This window comes from Miscanthus floridulus, chromosome 13, assembly GCF_019320115.1.
Source record: "Miscanthus floridulus cultivar M001 chromosome 13, ASM1932011v1, whole genome shotgun sequence".
In the NCBI taxonomy this organism is placed as follows: domain Eukaryota; kingdom Viridiplantae; phylum Streptophyta; class Magnoliopsida; order Poales; family Poaceae; genus Miscanthus; species Miscanthus floridulus.
The window spans coordinates 55,492,102-55,511,272 of record NC_089592.1 but is presented as its reverse complement, the minus strand read 5'-3'; the positions used below and the strand labels follow the sequence as shown (position 1 = coordinate 55,511,272).

The 19,171-nt window shown below is 42.7% G+C and overlaps 1 long non-coding RNA gene across 3 annotated transcripts; it reads right to left on the bottom strand.

Annotated features, from left to right (window-relative positions):
* Positions 1-12,984: 12,984 nt before the first annotated feature.
* On the bottom strand, positions 12,985-15,365 carry LOC136502289 (uncharacterized). 3 transcript variants are annotated; one of them, XR_010770468.1, is made up of 5 exons: positions 14,843-15,365; positions 14,637-14,696; positions 14,096-14,169; positions 13,794-13,937; positions 12,985-13,330 (listed from the first exon to the last, which is right to left on the bottom strand). It is a non-coding gene; the product is annotated as an uncharacterized lncRNA (long non-coding RNA). The 3 variants fall into 3 exon arrangements; XR_010770467.1 differs by lacking the exon at positions 12,985-13,330 and having other exon boundaries at positions 13,379-13,937; positions 14,623-14,696; XR_010770466.1 differs by lacking the exon at positions 12,985-13,330 and having other exon boundaries at positions 13,379-13,937.
* Positions 15,366-19,171: the final 3,806 nt, after the last annotated feature.

The following is a 19,171-nucleotide window of genomic DNA, read 5'->3' as shown; positions in this document are numbered from 1 at the left end:
TGACCACAAAGAAGAACCACACTCGAACCAGACCAGTCCTGCAGAACAGTCGGAAAGAAATATTCATAACTTTTGATTTCCAGAAGCTATGAAGGTGAATGAGCACATTTTGGAAAGCTTGTCGAGTCTACTTTCCAACGATGCTAATGCCGACCATCTTGGACTTCTAACTAATGAAATCTGACCAGCTTAGTGCATACTGGTCAGACCGCTCGAAACTAATAGTACTGTCAAGAAGAAAATATCATAACTTTTTATTCCCGAAGGGTATGGAGGTCCATGAGGACTTTTTGGAAAGCTTGTGAAGTCTAGTTTCTAATGCTTCAAGGCTGACCAGAGCCGACCAGTTTTAGTGCAGATCCGACCAGCTTTAGTGCAGACTACTCAGAGGGTTAACAGTCTTCTTGGGACATGATATTGGTACAACTTCTCATATTAAACTGTACCATTCTACAATGTTTCGTGGTGCATGCTATACATGGTGTGAAACCTTATCAAGTTTGCTTTCCAACGCAACCAACCACACGTCTTTTGGATTTTCCAAGATGGAGTTATTACCAAAACATTGAAGACTGCGTAGAAGACCAACAGCAACGCGGAAACTGCTCAGAAACCCATTTCGTGGAAGTCTGTTCACATAGCCTACCCTTTCGTTTTCTTTTCATGTTTATACCTATCTAGGAGGGCTGTTCCTAGTATAAATATCCATGTACTCCTAAGCAAAAGAAGACTTTTGATAATCGAAATATAGAACCCCCCTTTGTTCAGCTGTGTGCTAACAAATATTAAGAGTGATCTCTACCCCTTTGCTCTTGTGATTTCCTTTGAGAGATTTACAGAAGCAGCGGCTTCATCCGCTCCCAATTGGTGCTCCTACTCCCTTCAAGGTTTGCCTTGATTGATTGTAGGTTGTGTTGGTTGGTTCTTTGAGAGTGTGGTTGGACGAATCCTCGATTTAGGTTGCCGGTTAAAGACGGTGGTTGGCTTCGAGTTTTATTTGCTAGGTTGCACTAGTTATCGCTGCCTGCAGCAAGTTATCCGGCTGTTCTTCAGCTAGTTATCTGGTGATTGATCCTACGTCATGAAGATTGGGACCTCGCATCATATCAGCAAGTCTCGCACTTGCAATCTATTGTGCGTGGTGTAGCTCAGGTTGTTTGGTTTTTGTTTGTTTTTTTGTTGCCTTGGTGTCTTTGTCAATCTTTATTGAACTTGCAAGAACCTTACAGCGAGGAGCTAGTCTTGCCTCAGTGTAATGCAGAGCAGAGGAGCTATTGGTGTTGAAATATTATTGCACACGTAAGAAAGTCTGACCGCAAGTCTCTCCTCAGTCTAATGCAGAGCAGAGGAGCCATTGGTGTTGAAATATTATTGCACATGTAAGAAAGTCCGACCTCTGTATATTTGAATGCGTCTGACAGTATCCTCCATAGTTTTCATCGTCTTCCAGTGATGCTGGTTACTGTGTCATTTACGATTTTAAGTTTGGCTAACTTAATAGTAGCATATCCTAGTAGTACAATATGATGGGTGCATTGTAGTGCTTTTGAAGTGTCATTTTTGTGTATTTTGGAGTGCCCTGATCAGCATACCCCATGTACCGATGACATTAGAAATCAATATAAGTATTGTACTATAGCTGAATTAATGGATGAAACAGCGATGGGAGCTGTAACACCACTGTAACACATGTGTGCACCAAGCAAATAATTCAATTTTGAAACAAAACACAGATGGCACACTAGTTTAGCTGAAATAATGACAACATCCATCATTGAGGAAATTAACATGTCCATATACAAGCAAACAACATTGGTCCATTTAAAATGCACGACAGAGAGATACATCAAATGCAGCTTTATTTACTACTCTGCTAATGAATCAAAAAACAAGGGAACATAAGAAAGATAGTATGGTTTGCAGATGAACTCTTTTTTAACGGTACATCAACCATACCAAAAGACATGGATAGGGATGACATGAACTTTTTAGCGGTCTATGCTATATGCGATGATTGTTCCATCCCCCCTAGTAAAGAAAATTAAATTCTATTCTGGGTGAACTATGATCACTATGTCCTTGTCATCAAAATCTAGGTAACCAAATCTAATATAAATCCTTCCAAACAGGATCCGCGTGGTTACTGTATGCTTCAATGTCCAATTATTAGTACCATAGTCTTCAAGGATCCAGATTGAAAGCTTGGAATCATTGGGACAATCAACAGTATATAAACACAAGTGACCCTAAGCTTGATGCATAGAGTGGTGAAGACCATCTGGCCTATCAATTTTCCTCCATGTGTTTCTCTCCATGTTCATAGCAAATATCATAGAGTACCTCCCAGAGTGCCCCATAATGTACAAACAACCATTAAGAAACATACTTGGTTGTCTATAAAATGTCACATCAGTATGCTCGTCCCATTCAGATTCCTTATAGATCCATGCTGTAGTTTGAGATGAGTAGATCTCCATACCTACACACACAGCATTAACATCCACATATTCAATCACATGGAAGTGCGAGCAGGCTGTCAGATCGAACGCCAAGCGAGCCTCACCAACAGCATGGCCAACATCATGGGTGCTAGGTGGTAGAATTTTAAACTTCTGAGTCATTGGATTGTAGACAACATAGCAATATCCATCAGCCACAAGGCACCAGCATAGGATGAGGCAATTGCAGCAATCTGAGATAGCTACATTGTCAATGTTGAAGGGTAAGAATTCCAAGTAGCGGGGGCATACACCATAGACGACATTGGTTAAGTTTCGATTGCCATTCTCACTATCGTAGAAGAAGCTAGCCACAGTCTGGGGTAGCTTCTTATGGTTGTTGGGGGTCTGAGATGAGGTCTTTCTAGGAGCGACAAAAACATTTGCAGTAGAACAAGGAGTGGGCGGGGAGGCCACAGATCCTTCGTGAGGCTGGCCAGTGCGTTCATCTTGTTGGGAGCCTCCTCCATTTCGTCAGTATGCAGTACAATGAGAGCTTCCTCAGTAATGAGATCATCGAAGAGGAAAATAACCCAACAAAGATCCATCAGTGAACTCCACAACTCATACCAAAGTGCAACTATTAACAATTTTCATGGTACGACCTTATGTAAATTTAGAGTAGCACCACATAGATATATATAACTCAAACTAGAGTAGTAGTTAGTGGAGCTATAACCATTATATTTTCAATAGTTAATTGAGCTTCCTCAGTTTTCATAAGTAGAATGTCAGTGAACAAGTGGTAGTGATCATCATTGGCATCAGTAGCAACATGTGCAGCTTAAACATTATTGGCCTTAGTGATGTGAATGATGGACACAAAGCATTGATTTGCTTTCGATGCCTTCCTCTCATTTGGAACCAAATAGATAACTTGGTTGTCAACAAGGAGAAGACATAGAAAGCAAACATATGAGCTGCATCCTAATATTTCCAATAGTCATGTAGACACCATTGGCATAGAAATGTGGCCTCAAATATGTTACAAGTTCAAAATACCATAAGGACTCACCGGTGGCACTAGAGCATATGAAACAGAAATGTAGAATCAAGCAAGCACTGGACAGAAAAAAAAAGTTTAAGGCAGAAGAGAAGGGCCTCTATGTTTGCCTAGACAGATAGGTATAATCAAGCAAGCACTTGACAATTAACAGGCCTAGTTGCACACAGGCATTTATAGTAAGAACACTGAACATATGCAAAAAATCAAGACACCAGCAGAAAATCAATGCCACCTCCTAGTTCTTTTCATCAGCATTGGCCTAACCAGATCTGCAATGCTACAATGTTTCTTGTATACCTCATGTTCAAGTAAGGACCAAAACAATAAAGGCAAGAAAAGGCGAGAAAGGAGACCTACGGATCAGATCTGTTGCCTCTACCGTGGCACACGACGGACACGGACACCAATGCCGCCGCGCTCCACTAGGAAGACCCACTGCCTAGCCTCCAAAAGGATGCCTAAGCCACCACAGCACACTAGGGATCCTCCATTGCTGCTGCTGCCACAAGTCCAATGGGCATAGATTTGTTTCCACTTGTAAGGGATATATCAAATATATAAGTCAACATGTTCACACAGAGAACATATACTACTATTAGGACTCCAAAGATATGTCAACACAACTAGGCCTCTAGCGCAATGGTGAAGATGGTCTATTAATTGATCTAGGTCCTAGGTTTGACTCCCAGGTCTCATGGTTTTTTAGTTTGAATTTATTAAACCCCAGCGTCAACAAGTGACACGGAAGCCGTCAGATCCCATAGGTCAGATGGAGATGGAGAAAGGTCCCACTAGCTATTGTTGGGTTCCAAAGGTCAGATGGTCCCACATGTACACGTGACACGCAAGCCATTGGGTCCTATAGGACCATCAGGTCCCACAGGTCGGATGGAGATGGAGAACTATTCCACAGGTACACATGACACATAAGCCATCGTGATGAGGGCATCGCCACGCTGGACACATCGATGCCATGGTCTTCCCCAAGTTGCAATTCGTTTCCAACTCAGCTGCCACGTCGCCCTCGGATTCAGCAGACACGTCGTCACTGTTTCGGTCATAACTTCCTCATACGACATCGAAACGGGCCATTCTTGGATGTGTTGGAAAGGGGATGACGACGCCGTCGTTTTGGATCTGGTCCCAGCTCCAGAAGGTCCATGCATCATTCTGTGTGACCACGGCAAGGTGCTGCGTCACCTATTTGGGCCAACTTGGCCATGTATCGTGTCGGGCCTTAAGCCCAAGTTGTGGGCGCCCAACCCCTGGCCGTCCCCAACCCTAGGTCGAGTCTTAGACTATAAACACAGCCGCCGCCACTGCTACACAATTGGGTTTTGTTTAGAGTTTAGTTTTCCATCGAGAAACTGAATCGTTCATTGTAACTGTGGTGACAAATCCTTTTACAGTGATCCAGGGCCCCCGTTCTTGATCTCCTCCACTGTGTCGATTAGTCCTTTGGAACCGAGTTCTTGAATCCTCTATTGATATCCGTGTCATTCATATTTGCAATTTCAGATTGCGTGTTTTACCTTCTTGCTTGTGCTCTTCGATTCGCTTGCAGGAAAAAGCCTTCTTGGCGAGGTCAATCAAGTTGTGCTTGGTTGACAACCAACGGAGCAGTGGTGTAACGGTTACAGGGTTCGAATCGTGTCTGATTTGAAGCCGGATCACCAACGTCGAGATCTCCACAAATCAAACTTACCGGCTACCTCTCGGAAGATCGGGCCTGTACTCATCAATTGGTATCAGAGCTTTCAGGTTTACCGTGAGGTATAATCTTGTTTGCCTTAGATTTATATTTGTTCATTACCTAGAGTCCACAAAAAGCCCAAAAATATTTCAATTTCCGCTATCCTATCGCCCTTTGTGCCTTTGCAATTTCATTTCAGATTCGTGTTGTTGAGTTTGTGTCCATGGTCGAGTCTTGTTGCTGGTTTAGGATTGTGTTCGTGGTCGTAGTTCAATAGCCCATTGCTGTGATTTTGTTTTCCACCGCTATCCCATCCACCGTTCCCAAACAACAAGTTGAAGCCACCACATTACTCGACTTGCCCCGCTAGCCGCCTTGTGTAACTTCTCGCCGCCGCGCAAACCCTAGATAGGTTGCCAGCCGCTCTTATTTTGCCTGCATCGCAGCCCTCCTTACATCATCAGGCGAATACCTACTGCTGTGATCGGTGTTAGAGTTTAGGGATGCTTTGCCCTAACTGCCGCCGCCATGTTGTGCCTCCTGGAAAACATACGCTTTACCAACGTGATTTACGTTTGAAACTACAAACTTTAAAACAAGGTGATAAAGGAGTAGAAGCATACTATCAAGAATTACTTATTGGTTTAGCACGTTGTGGTATAAATGAAGATGATCATGATGCTAGTGCTAGATTTTTTGGTGGTTTAAACCATGATATACAGAACATACTTGATTACAAAGAATGACGCAATTTTTCCCAATTATATCATCTTGCTATTAAGGCCGAACGAGAAGTACAGGGACGCAAACAACACCAGCCTTTCAGGTCTAACAATGGGAGGAATTTTCAGCAGCATTCCGAGCCAGAGATGCCCAAGCTTCCTGTTGCACCACAGCCATCTACACCTCCATTTTCTTCCAGGGTAAGTAAATTGTCTAATGTGCAGTTTCCACAGCTGAAGAAAGGTGGCACTCCGGGTGCTTCTACTAGCTCCTCCTCATCTAGCTCTAAAATCATTTGCCACCGATGCAAAGGCATGGGACATGTCATGAAGGAATGCCCCAGTCGTCGCGCTTTCATTGCTACCGAGGATGGATATGTAAGTGCTAGTGATGTTGAAGATGATTTAGCCCTTGCTGCTAACATTGATGCAGATCCCACCGAGGGCGATCAAGACAAGGAGGCCATCACCATTGACTCCATGGCTGCTGCCGCGGACTACCCTAGCCTTCTTGTGCAGCGTGTGTTGAGTACACGTGTGGGTCATGAAGAAGAGATGAAGATCCAATGCCACAATTTGTTCCACATGTATCTCATTGTGCAGGGTTGTCGTGTTCTCACTATCATTGATAGCGAGAGTTGCAACAACTTGGTGAGTTTAGATTTGGTTGACAAGCTTGGCTTGACCACACGACAACATTCGTATTCATATAAACTTCAATGGTTCAATAATAGTGGTAAGACTAAGGTAACTAAATCAGCACGCATTAGCTTTTTCACAGGCTCTTATCATGATACTGCTGATTTTGATGTTGTCCCTATGCAAGCTTGTTCCATTTTGTTAGGTCGCCCATGGGAATTTGATAATGATGCTTTACACCATGGTAGAACTAATACATACACTATCATACATAAGGACAAGAAAATTACATTGCTGCCTTTGTCTCCTACGGATATTATTAAATATGCTAATGAGATCAAAAATAAACCTCCAACAGACATTGCTAAAAATAATGGGATTAAGTTAAAAGGAGGTGCTTTTCTTGCTACAACTCCTGCTACTGCTGAGTTATGTGATAATCCTGATGCACCATGTTATACTATGTTTTGTCAACCTTTTATGTCTGGTGCATTGCCTGCTGTCACTAACCTTTTGCAGGAGTTCGCTCATGATGGGATGGAGTCGAGGACGACTCCAATTCTACAAGGAGGGGATGAGGAGGACATCGCCAAGATGGAGTCGAGGATGACTCCAATTCGAGAAGGGGAGGATGATGAGGACATCGCCACGCTGGACACATCGACGCCATGGTCTTCCTCAAGTTGCAATTCGTTTCCAACTCAGCTGCCACGTCGCCCTCGGATTCAGCAGACATGTCGTCACTGTTTCGGTCATAACTTCCTCATACGACATCGAAACGGGCCGTTCTTGGATGCGTTGGAAAGGGGACGACGACGCCGTCGTTTTGGATCTGGTCCCAGCTCCAGAAGGTCCGTGGATCATTCTGTGTGACCACGGCATGGTGCTGCATCACCTATTTGGGCCAACTTGGCCATGTATCGTGTCGGGCCTTAAGCCCAAGTTGTGGGCGCCCAACCCCTGGCCGTCCCCAACCCTAGGTCGAGTCTTAGACTATAAACACAGCCGCCGCCGCTGCTACACAATTGGGTTTTGTTTAGAGTTTAGTTTTCCATCGAGAAACTAAATCGTTCATTGTAACTGTGGTGATAAATCCTTTTACAGTGATTCAGGGCCCCCATTCTTGATCTCCTCCACTGTGTCGATTAGTCCTTTGGAACCAAGTTCTTGAATCCTCTATTGATATCTGCGTCATTCATATTTGCAATTTTAGATTGCGTGTTTTACCTTCTTGCTTGTGCTCTTCGATTCGCTTGCAGGAAAAGCCTTCTTGGCGAGGTCAATCAAGTTGTGCTTGGTTGATAACCAACGGAGCAGTGGTGTAACGGTTGCAGGGTTCGAATCGTGTCTGATTTGAAGCTGGATCGCCAACGTCGAGATCTCCACAAATTGAACTTACCGGCTACCTCTCGGAAGATCGGGCCTGTACTCATCACATCGAGTCCCACAACTCAGATGTTGAAGGGTCCCGCAGATACTTGTTGGATGGAGAAAGGATCGAGCGGAGACTTCTATGATGAATTGCAAGCATCATGGATGAGTAACTATAGGTCCCATAGGTACACGTCGGATGGAGAAGGGTCCCACAGGTACATGTCGTATGGAGAAAGGATCGAGTGGAGACTTTTATGATGAATTGTAAGCATCACGGACGAGTAACTATAGGTCCCACAGGTACACATCGGATGAAGAAAGTATAGTGTGGAGATTTATGATGAAGTCATTCATTACAGATCAAATATTGTCCTTCACAGATGTGTAATTAGTTCAATGATGAAGCCTTGTTCGTCATAGGTTTAAACAAGATCGTCACCGATGAATCGTGCGAGTGATCTATGACGAAACCCTATGCTCTTCTATGACATTTTTTGTGACGATGCCTAATTTCATCATAGAAAGGGAGGGTTGCAGATCATCATCACTGATCTATGACGAAACAGAAAAATTCATCATAAAAATGATCTTCTATGACGATTTCAGATTCGTCATTAGCATTTTCGTCATAGAAGTGGATATTTCTAGTAGTGAGTCCTCTATGTCGTCTTCACCGAACTCTGGCGAGGTGCTCGCCACCGGTCATGGCACCACCGCCTCCCATCTCTATTCTAGTGATAGAAACCCCCCACATACCCCTTCGGTTTACGGTAGACCGATGGACTCAGTCCACAGTGCCACGGCGGCTGGTCCACCGTGAGCCTACCAATCCCAATTTGCCATGTGGCCGACGACTAGGTCAATAGTCGGCTACCACTACTATTTTGCACGTAGCCCCCTGGAGTTCCGCATAATCAAACCCACCGTCCTTAGCTCTTTTGGAAATAAGTTTTTATTTATTTTAATTCAAAAATCAAGTTCACAGTAATTATAGAATTGCCATCCAGGGAGTAAAAGCAACATAACTTTCCCGTTTTAACTCCGATTTGAGTGATTCTCATGCCTGTGTGCTCATAACATCGCGTAGTACAATTTTAAAACCTTTTAAACTTCTATTTATAATGTTAGGTGTACTGTTCTAATTTGTTTATATTTGTTTGCTATGCATGTATGTATGGATGCCTGTGTGGTGCTGTTTGATCTCGACTAGACGGTGAGTTTTGTGTTGGTGATCTGGAGCAACCCTTTGAAGATCAAGACTAGCAACAATACTAGGAAGAAGGCAAGTATAATATTAGGCTCCTTGTTACCTATTCACTTTAGTGCAATCTCAATTCATATGCATATGTTTAATGAACCACCAGGTGTCTTTCTACCTTGTTATTGATTACCTTGTCCTTGATTTACCTATGGGTTTTGCATCTGGGTAGTATTCTTAGCTTGCTTCAACTAATATTGAATAAAGAATACAATTAAAGATATATGCAACATGGTATTAAAAGATGCTTTTTAGCAACATGGAACCAAGAGGGCTAGAGAATTAGGTCTTTTCTTATGGTGCTCTAGTTTCTCTCCACAAGGACTCATCTTTAAGTGGCAACCCCAGGACTTATGGTACAACTATAAGTACCACATGGCTCTGGTCTTAGTCCAGTACCTTGCCCTTTCTAGTTTGTAGCAGCTTACCGAAAGAGCAAGAGGGGCATACTAGGCTGGGTATGGGCCTCATCCCCAAGGTGTGCACTGTGCTGCTAGTATTAGTGCCATTCTTGGAGATGACTCCATAACACTTTGGAGATGGAATCCTTAGAGGCTGCTCCTTATTAGAACGACTGGGAAAAGCTTCATAGTGTACCCTGCCTGCTCACCTTGGAAGTATTTTGGGAGTAATTAACCCGGGCATATGGGCAACACGACTCATGGTGAAAGTGTACAATCTCTGCAGAGTGTAAAACTGGTATATCAACCGTGCTCACGGACACGAGTGGCCTGAATCCTTACTTAATAATTGGTTACTCGCATGGTTTGAGTAATGATTAAAATTGCTGATATCTCTAATTATTCATATTTGGGAGACTAAGCATAATTTAGCAACTTATGTTTAATAATAATAAAATATGACCAACTAAAAGTGCTTACCGCAGTTTAGCCATGTCAAGCCTTTTGAACCTGCATCCCCTTATGTTATGCTTGCTAAGCGGTAGTAGCTTACGCTTGTTTTATTTCAATACTTTGGCAAAATCCCAGATGGGTACCAGATGGAGGTTCTTCAGTGGAGTTTTCCAAGAGGTGTTGGGCTTGTGATCATCCAGTTGACGATTCCCGTGGTATTGGAGGCTTTGCTAGAAGAATAGAGTTATAGTACATAATGTAAAGCAAGACTATGTCTTTTGTAATAAATACTTATACACTATTTAATAAATGTATTGTCTTTGATATTACCCTTCATTTGTAACTATATGTGTGAATTGAATTCGTGGACACACATATGTGATGTACCTAGTTTTGTTTTTAAAACTGGGTGCTACAACAAGGGGGGCTAAACTTAGACAGGCTAAATTATGTGATGATAGCCCTGCTTCCTAAGGAGCCAGATGCTAAAATTCCAAAGAAGTTCATGCCTATCAACCTGATTAATTGCAGTTTTAAAATCTTTTCTAAATTGCTGAATAATAGACTGATCAAGGTAGCTGACAGGTTAGTAGCTTCAAACCAAACTGCTTTTATTAATGGTAGATTTATACTAGAGAGTGTGGTGGCTGCCCATGAAATTATTCATGAGGTGCACAGACAGAAAGAAGAGGGGGTGGTGTTAAAGCTGGACTATGAGAAGGCCTACGACAAGGTCAGTTGGTCATTCCCTGAGGAAATGCTCACTTCTAGAGGTTTTGGGATTAAGTGGAGGGGCTGGTTACAGTAGGTGGTTAGAGGGGGTTCGATCTGTATTCGAATCAATGATGAAAATAGCAATTACTTCAAACCAGGGAAAGGTCTGAGGCTGGGGGATCCTTTATCCCCACTCCTATTTAACTTAGTAGCTTATGTTTTCTCCAGAATGCTTATGAAAGCAGCTAGGCAGGGTCTTGTTACTGGTTTATTACCTCAAGTTGTAGAAGGGGGGATCATCAGCTTGCAATATGCTGATGATACCTTGCTTTTCTTAGAAAACAATCTTGAAAAAGCCAGTACCCTTAAGTGGTTGCTAGTATATTTTGAACAAATGTACGGTATGAAAATAAATTATGATAAATAAAAGTGACCGGTTGACTGTGGGTTTGGATGAGGATAAGGCAAATGATTTTGCAAGATTATTGTGCTGTAAAAATGTGACTTTCCTATTAAATACCTGGGTGTGCCTTTACACTATAATTAATTGAATAAGAAAGATTTACAACCTGTGGTGGACAAAATCATTAAAAGGATTGCTGGCTGGAGGGGTAGGTTGCTTTCTTATGCTGGTAGACTTATCTTACTCAAAGCATGCTTGGCTAGCATTCCCATCCATTTGTTGTCCATTATAAAGTTCCCCATGTGGGCTGTCAAGATGATGAATACCCGTATGGGTCATTTTTTGTGGAATAATATGGAGGAGAAGCATAAGTATCATTTGGCCAATTGGCAGTTACTAGTACAAAAGAAAGAGATGGGAGGTTTGTGTATCCCTTACTTAAAAAGTTTAAACTTAGCTCTCTTAAGCTCCTGGATCTTTAGATACCAGTTGCACAAGAATGCTATTTGGGTTAACATTATTGTAGACTTCAAGTACAAAACTAAGGATCCTAACATTTTTTTTGCTGTCCTGAGTTGGGTTCATCCCCTTTTTGGAAATGGGTGCTATGGGCAGCTCAAGCAGCCCATTTGGGAATCAATTGGGTTGTGGGTAACGGTAAGAAGGTCAGGTTCTGGGGAGGACCAATGGTTGGGTAATACTAGTCTGGCTATTATTTTCTAGCCGCTTTATGTTATTAATGAGCAACATGGTAAGGCGATAAGTCAAGTCTGGAATGGTCAAGAACTTATGCTAACTTTTAGGAGAAATGTGTCAGAAGCTCTTATGAGCATGTGGTGGGAGATGTGTAGTTTAGTTGAGGGGACCTCTCTCACTGATGAGGAGGATCAGATCTTGTGGACTTAGGGCCTCTTTGGCATAGCTTACGTCGGCTTCGGCTTCATCTATTTTACGCAAATTAAGGCACTGTAGTGTGAAGCCGTTTTGTAAGCTGGGGTTAAAATGAACTAGAAGTCGGAAAAAGCCAGTTTTTTTGGCTTCACCGGTGAAGCCGTTTTGAATGAGCCGTGCCAAAGGGGGCTTTATACTTCGAATGGTACTTACTCGGTTCAGTCCCTTTATGCGGTGATTAACTGTAGAGGGGTAATCCTAGTATTTGTTCATGCTATCTGGAAGATGGTGATTCCACCGCGAGTCCATTTCTTCTCGTGGCTGTTATCTCACAATAGGCTTCTTACAAGAGACAATCTTAAAAAAAGAAGAGATGTCAGCGACCCAACTTGCCTTTTTTGTTCTGAACAAAAATATATTTCTCATCTGTTTTTTTGACTGTGTTGTAGCCAAGAATGTTTGGATTGTTATTTCAGAGGTTTTAGAAGTCGACATTGGTGATGACTATGAGCCTGTAGCTAAGCTTTGGATTGCAAATAAGAAACACTAGAAAACCAGCGCGGCTTTGCCGCGCCATCTGTTGAGTGAGCCTGCAAGTTTTTACAGGTTTTGTTGCTCCTCTTTGTTCTATATCTTCTATACCTTTCACCATATCTTCTTTGCAAGACGTATTACTGATAAATAGAGGGGATAATTTTGTTTGACATTGGTAATACTGAGTTGTAGTAAAAATTTTGTTTGCTGAAATCTTGAGGACAAATGTGTATGTCTATTTTCTGCCCAATCAAATGTTGTTCTTTCAGGAGACAGGCTTTCAAATAATCAAAGAGGCATATATAGCTTGTGTCTGTCTATTATGAATAATAAATTGTTTTTGTGCTGAATTTTCATAGAAGGAAAATAGATCTTCCTGGGAAGGGTTGTCATTTGAAGGTATGGCAAACGTTTAGAGATAAGCATATAGCAAACATGTATTAAGCACACCTTAGGCAGAGATGGATAGACTGGCATGCTACAGCCTATACAAAGACGTTCACTCAGTATTCAGTGTCGTAGCCACTGAGACATCCACTTCGAGTCTTCCAAAAGCTTCACAGACTAAGGTACTTCCATTTGCTAAAATAGCAGCACGTACAGTCTAAATAGTGCAGTACCTGAGTACATTGAGTCTATAAGTGATCCAGATTCAAGATTCAGGAGTAAGTGATCTTGAAATGGTATGAGGAGGTAAGCAACGTAGGCGGAGGAGACATAGGCACCAACTGGGACTCACCAGTTCTGCCCATTTAGAAGAATATGGCAGCATTAATGAATAGAAGCATGTATTAGAGGAAAATTTATTCTTGAAAAGAGACATATGGAAACATGTATATATAATAACAATAACAAATCTTAGAATTCTAAATTATGCATTTATTTCAACCAAGGCCCCAGGAGTCTTTCCGGCACCATTATGATAATTATACAACCGAGATAGACCTATTGGCATGAAATCTGAAATTCATAAGTAACACACATGCATAGCCATGGTTCGCATGTAGGTCGGCAGGTGTATTTTTTCCCAATTTCATGAGTACCATAACAGTGGGTATTCTATGTCTTTACATTGCTTCAGAAACAAACAAAATGGCATGATGTACAACATGCAATTGGTAAACACGATCCTCTCAAAATAAATTTGAAGCTGACAACACATACAGAAAACAATAGATGTAGAGACGATGAGAGGGGTGTACTCAGCTGAATAGGTTGGGTGGGGAGGGGATGGCAAGTAACTTCGGTTGGACTGGCTGTACTGCCGTAGCAGGCTGCAGCAGGGAGAGACAGGCAGGGAAATGTTCATGCCAACATTGGAGCTTCTGTATGATGAAATTGCAGTCTTCACCTGGCCAAAAAAAAAGACATACCATTAAGAAATCATGAAGGATACCTTGAGATATGATCGGTGTGTCATATTGTATAGGAGATGTAGAATGGAAGAATCTGCATTATATAATTGATAAGCATGTAAAAGTAGTCGCATCCATTCGGTCAATAACTCACCCCTTCATACTGACTCCAAGGAGACTTTGCTGTTGCCATAAGTAGAATGGTGTAGCCAAGACTTCAATTGTGTACTGAAAGGATGCGAGCATTGCTATTAATTTTGGAATGAAAAGGAAGAATTAAAGCCTTTAGTTAATATGTTCACTATGGGAGAATGAAAGAATCAATATATAAGATATAGTTGTCTTTTACTCTTTGTAGAACTGGATGTCAGTCTTAGTGTCTTTAATTATTAATGAAATTTTGCTTTTCTGACAGGGATATCAAAGGGGCAAGCACACTTGTTGATGGTAATGGCGACAGGAAGGCCAGCATGCAAGTGGTAAACTCTGTGAAGCATCTCATAATTTTATACTCGACTGCCTGTCTTATCTTATACTTTTAATCAATAATCTGTTATATTTACATATAAATCAGCATATGTATGAAATCCTTGAAAGGGAGCCTTTACCGGATGGAAGAATTTGCATCATATAATTGATAAGTATGTCAAAGTAATTGCATCCATTCAGTCAATAACCCACCCCTTCATACTTACTCCAAGGAGGCTTTGCTGTTGCCATACGAAGAATGGTGCAGCCAAGGCTCGAAATGTGTACTGAAAGGCGGAAAATTTAGACATCGAAGGAAAGAAATGAAGTGCTTAGTTCACATGTTCAATACGGGAAAATCCAATGATCAACATATAAGGTTAATCCAAAGCCGGTGCAGCATCGCATTTGGTTAAGCATCAGGAAGCCTTACCCATCGTTAATGGCACATTAAGCTTCGTTAATTCGTTGGAGCACACTGCCAGCCCCCCATTGTCGTTGGAGCATACCGTCATTACCTTCATGTAGGAGAGGTCTGATTAGAGTCACAACCGGGGTCCGAGATGTTTCATCACTTACATTATTAGTAGGATTATGTTCCTGGAAAAATCTGAAGACTGCATTCCTGCTGGCACTGATATGGCGTCCACCTAAATTTATGGCACCCTCAAAAAAATTAGGATGAGATGAATTAGTACAACATTTTAACAAACAGCTGATGTGCGTATCAGGAATTCATGTACGTTCTTTAACTGGAGTACGCCAACACTGCTGCAGAGTTTGTTGGCGTGCAGAGTTTGGCACCAGGGGTGGGGAGGGAAGCCGTGAGGTTCATCGAGGTGCGGCATCGAGGTGGGCGGCAGCGGAGGCGGCGTGACGGAGCCGGGCTGCGCCGCTAGGGTTTGGCCGCGCCGGGGCTCCTGTGCTGTCGCGGCGCAACGTCGGGCCGCCAGAGAGGAGTGGAGCGTCATTGCTGGGAGAGGCGGAGGGCGTCGCGAAGGCCAGCCGGAGAGGGCGGACCTGCGCCATCGCTGCGACGGCGTGGACTCGGCGTCCGGCGGCGGCGCGACTCCGGGGAGAGTGGACGGAGGAGGAGGGCGACCGGCCCATTGAAAAGGCCTGGATTGCGGGTTGATTTCGGGAAAGTTCGAGGGTTTTTTTTGCAAAAACAACTGAGAGGAGGCTTGGACTGCGGGTTGATTCGAGTAAAGTTCGAGGGTTTTTTGCAAAAAAAACACGCCTCGCACGGTCTGGGCCGTTCACGCGCCCGATCCGACGGCCGGGAATGGCCCGCGACGTGGCCACTCTCGCCGGCCCGCTTTTGGTCCCAGGATTCATAGTATAAGATGTTGTCACTAACGCTGTTTCTTCTGCTATACTTTGGTCTCTATGGAAATTACGCAATGAGCTTTGCTTTCAGGGGGTGGTCTGGCTGGGTATGAAGATGGTGCTGATTCAGATAGCAAGAATGCTAAGGGGATAATTGTCACTGAACAAGAAGGATGCTGGACAGCAGCTGGAAGGCCTGATCGTCAAGTTGGAAGAGATATCAAGGCGCCCGGCGCAGATAAAGTGGAGGGAGGACAATACAATGGCTTCGTCATCACAGCTGGATCCATCGGGTGCTCAGTCTTCAATAGATGCCAGGAATAATTCGCTTTCGGCTGAGTTTTGTAATGGGTCACTGGGCTAAACTGTTTCCTGCGTATGTGCGTCGCTCGTGAGCGCTAAAACTCTGTTTGAACTGGATGTTTTTGCTTTTTGAAATATAAAACCAGGGAAAACCTTTCGTCTAAAAAAAATATCCCGTTCCTTCACCATATACTTGGCTTTTAACAGCTGAACACATCAACGCCACTATGGGTCGACGGCCTACTCTTAACAGGCCAAGCCCAACACCTCATGATCCAAGTCGTGTCCCTCGCACCCTCATCTATCCACTTCAGCCACACGTGTTTCACTCGCCAACAGATTTAAGATTCATGATGATATTTTTTCTCTGTAGTAGTATCCATGTTTTTTTTCATCCATTGGTTGCTCATTGTCCATGCCCCACATTGGCAGCATTCCACAAACCAAGAAAAGCCCATGAAGTTATCTTGCAATTGTAGTCCTTTTCTCTATTTTTTCGCTAGGGTTACTATTTTTTTTTTTTTGGCTCAATACAGTATCCTCTTCCAATCCTTAACACTTTTGCCCGGCTTGGATACTTGAACAAGGTTATGTTGAATATCTACTTGACACTTGAAAACCTGACTCCGCCAAACTTTTTGGCGGCGTTATTCGTTAAGTAGGTTTATTCTATCATATATATGATCATTACGGACAAAAGTATAGCTGAGACCGGATCCAAGAGGGGGAAATTAAAAGGTATTCCTATATTTCAGGGAATCACGGCAGGACCTAGAAAGTGCCAATAAGAAAAGTTCTGGTCTTGGGATGTTATAACTTGTAGATGCTGCAAGCTTTGTGTAATAATTGTGCGTTGACATTGCAACAGCAGTAGTAGTAGTAGATGGATGGATCGATAGAAATGGCCCTCGCCGAACTCTGTACACAGCAAGTGGCTCCCTACCAAATCCCTTGTCCCCACGTGGTGATTGCACACGGATCAATTCTGGGCTTCTCAAACTCAAGGCTCCATTATTTATCATCTGCAATTGCATTTCTAGTTAACAGTGAAATGCAAAGTGAAATCATAGTTCACATTTTAATTTAAAACCATTCATTTGTTACCCTACCTATGTTCGGAAATGTTGGATGTTTTAGTTTTATCTTTACTCAAACTTCTCCAATTTCTACTAATTTTATAGGAAAAATATATTAAGACCTGCAACATCAGATAAATACTCCCTTGTCGATATCCCAAAATAAACCAATTCTTAGAATCATTATCTTATGTTTGATTAACTTTATATGAAAAGGTAATAACATTTATGACACCAAACAAATACATTATAAAAATATATTTTGTGATGTATCTAGTGATACTAATTCAATATTATAAATAGTGATGCTCTTAATAAACTTAGTCAATTTTGAAATAGTTTGACTTAGGAAAACTCCAAACAAAATTAATTTAATTTGTGACAAGTTATACTATAAAGATATATTTTATGGTGAATTAGTTCAATATAATTTAATATTATATATATGTTGGTGTATAAATATGGTCAAAGTTAGCAAGTTTGATGACCTAACAGACATATGAACAGTACTGTCGCAGGGCCATGATCTGATCCATAAAAACGTGTCATGGCACATGCGTGTGTGTGATCAGATGGTGAGACGGGACAGTGCAACCTCCTGATGACAAAATAAAGCTACGGATCCGTGGCTCTTGTCCTCGAACCTCGATCATCTGTTCAGGGTGTACGTACAGGGGGGGTATCACTTATCAGCACTGTTAGTAGTGTCCACCGAGGCATCATGAATTCATGATATAAACCATAAGCCATAAGATGATAGCTACGACGTACCTGCTTCTTTCCAATATTTGTTAACCATCGCTTTGGATGGGACCAATATTATACTACTTTTCATGGCACATTTGACGTACGGCCTGTCCAAGTTACCTATTCTGGCCGTGATCATTATAACCCATCATAGTAGCCATACTGGGCCGCTTGGATCAGCGCTTGTGTTTGTTTTGGCCCAACAGGTTCAGTAGTGACCCGACCACCATCATGGAGCTATGCTGTTTTTATTTTAGGGATATTTGGATTCTTGCTATTATAATTTCTCAAGTTTTGAAGAACGCTATTACTATTCTTCTTATTGGAAACTTGCCATTAAAACTCTTGATACAACACATCCATACCCTGATCTACGTCTCCCGCGAAGTTGGGCCCACTGGCAGATGGCGTATTCTCGTATAGGACTGTATTGCCCCTGTTCAATTGGATAAGGCAGAGCAGCTGGCGTCCATTCTTGTCCCTTCATCCCTCCGACCAAACCCTAACCCTAGCTCTTTCCGCGGCGAACCAGGCGTGAGCGGCGGCGGCGAATCGAGGCGTGGTTGGTAGCGGCGATTGGAGGTGGTGGCGACGGAGACAAACCCTAACCTCACATCCACTGGAGGTGAAGGAGGCACCCTGATGGCGGGGAGCTCAGGCTTAGCGCCTCCGTGCGCGTCCACTGCTCCGATGGCGATGGAGGACAGCGGCAGCAGCTACCCTTTCTACATCCTTCGTCTCCATGTGGTCAACACAGTTGGCGATTAGTTGCTATTCTGATGATTTGTGCATGTATACACTTTGATTTGAGGATGAATTTACTGCTTCTTAAGGCTAGGATGTTTGCGCTAGAGGTTAAAGTCGAAGCTTTTTCTTCCAAAGACTCGACTGGTAGGAAATCATACACAAAAGGCCGAGTGTTTAAGTGGGATGTGGAGTATGGGTCACTGACACTAGACTTGCTGTTGAAACATCTAGCAACTGAAATGAATCTGTGCACTAACCAAACACCCACTGTTTGGTTCTTTGACAAAAGATTGAATGAGGATGTCAGACTAGTTGATGAGATACAGATGGTTGATTTGTTTGAAATGCATAAGGAGGAGATGACCTGCCAGGTTATAGTAGGTGTATTTGATAGTTCAATTTGTGTGGAACATGAGTTTGATGCACTGGAGCCTCTCTATGTGATTCCTCTTGATGATGCAGCAGAATTAGGCACTCATGATGCTAACATTCCTAAACAACCTAGTAGTGGTGGTATTGAGCCAACAACCTTGGCATGTGCTGCTCCTGAGAATCCAAAG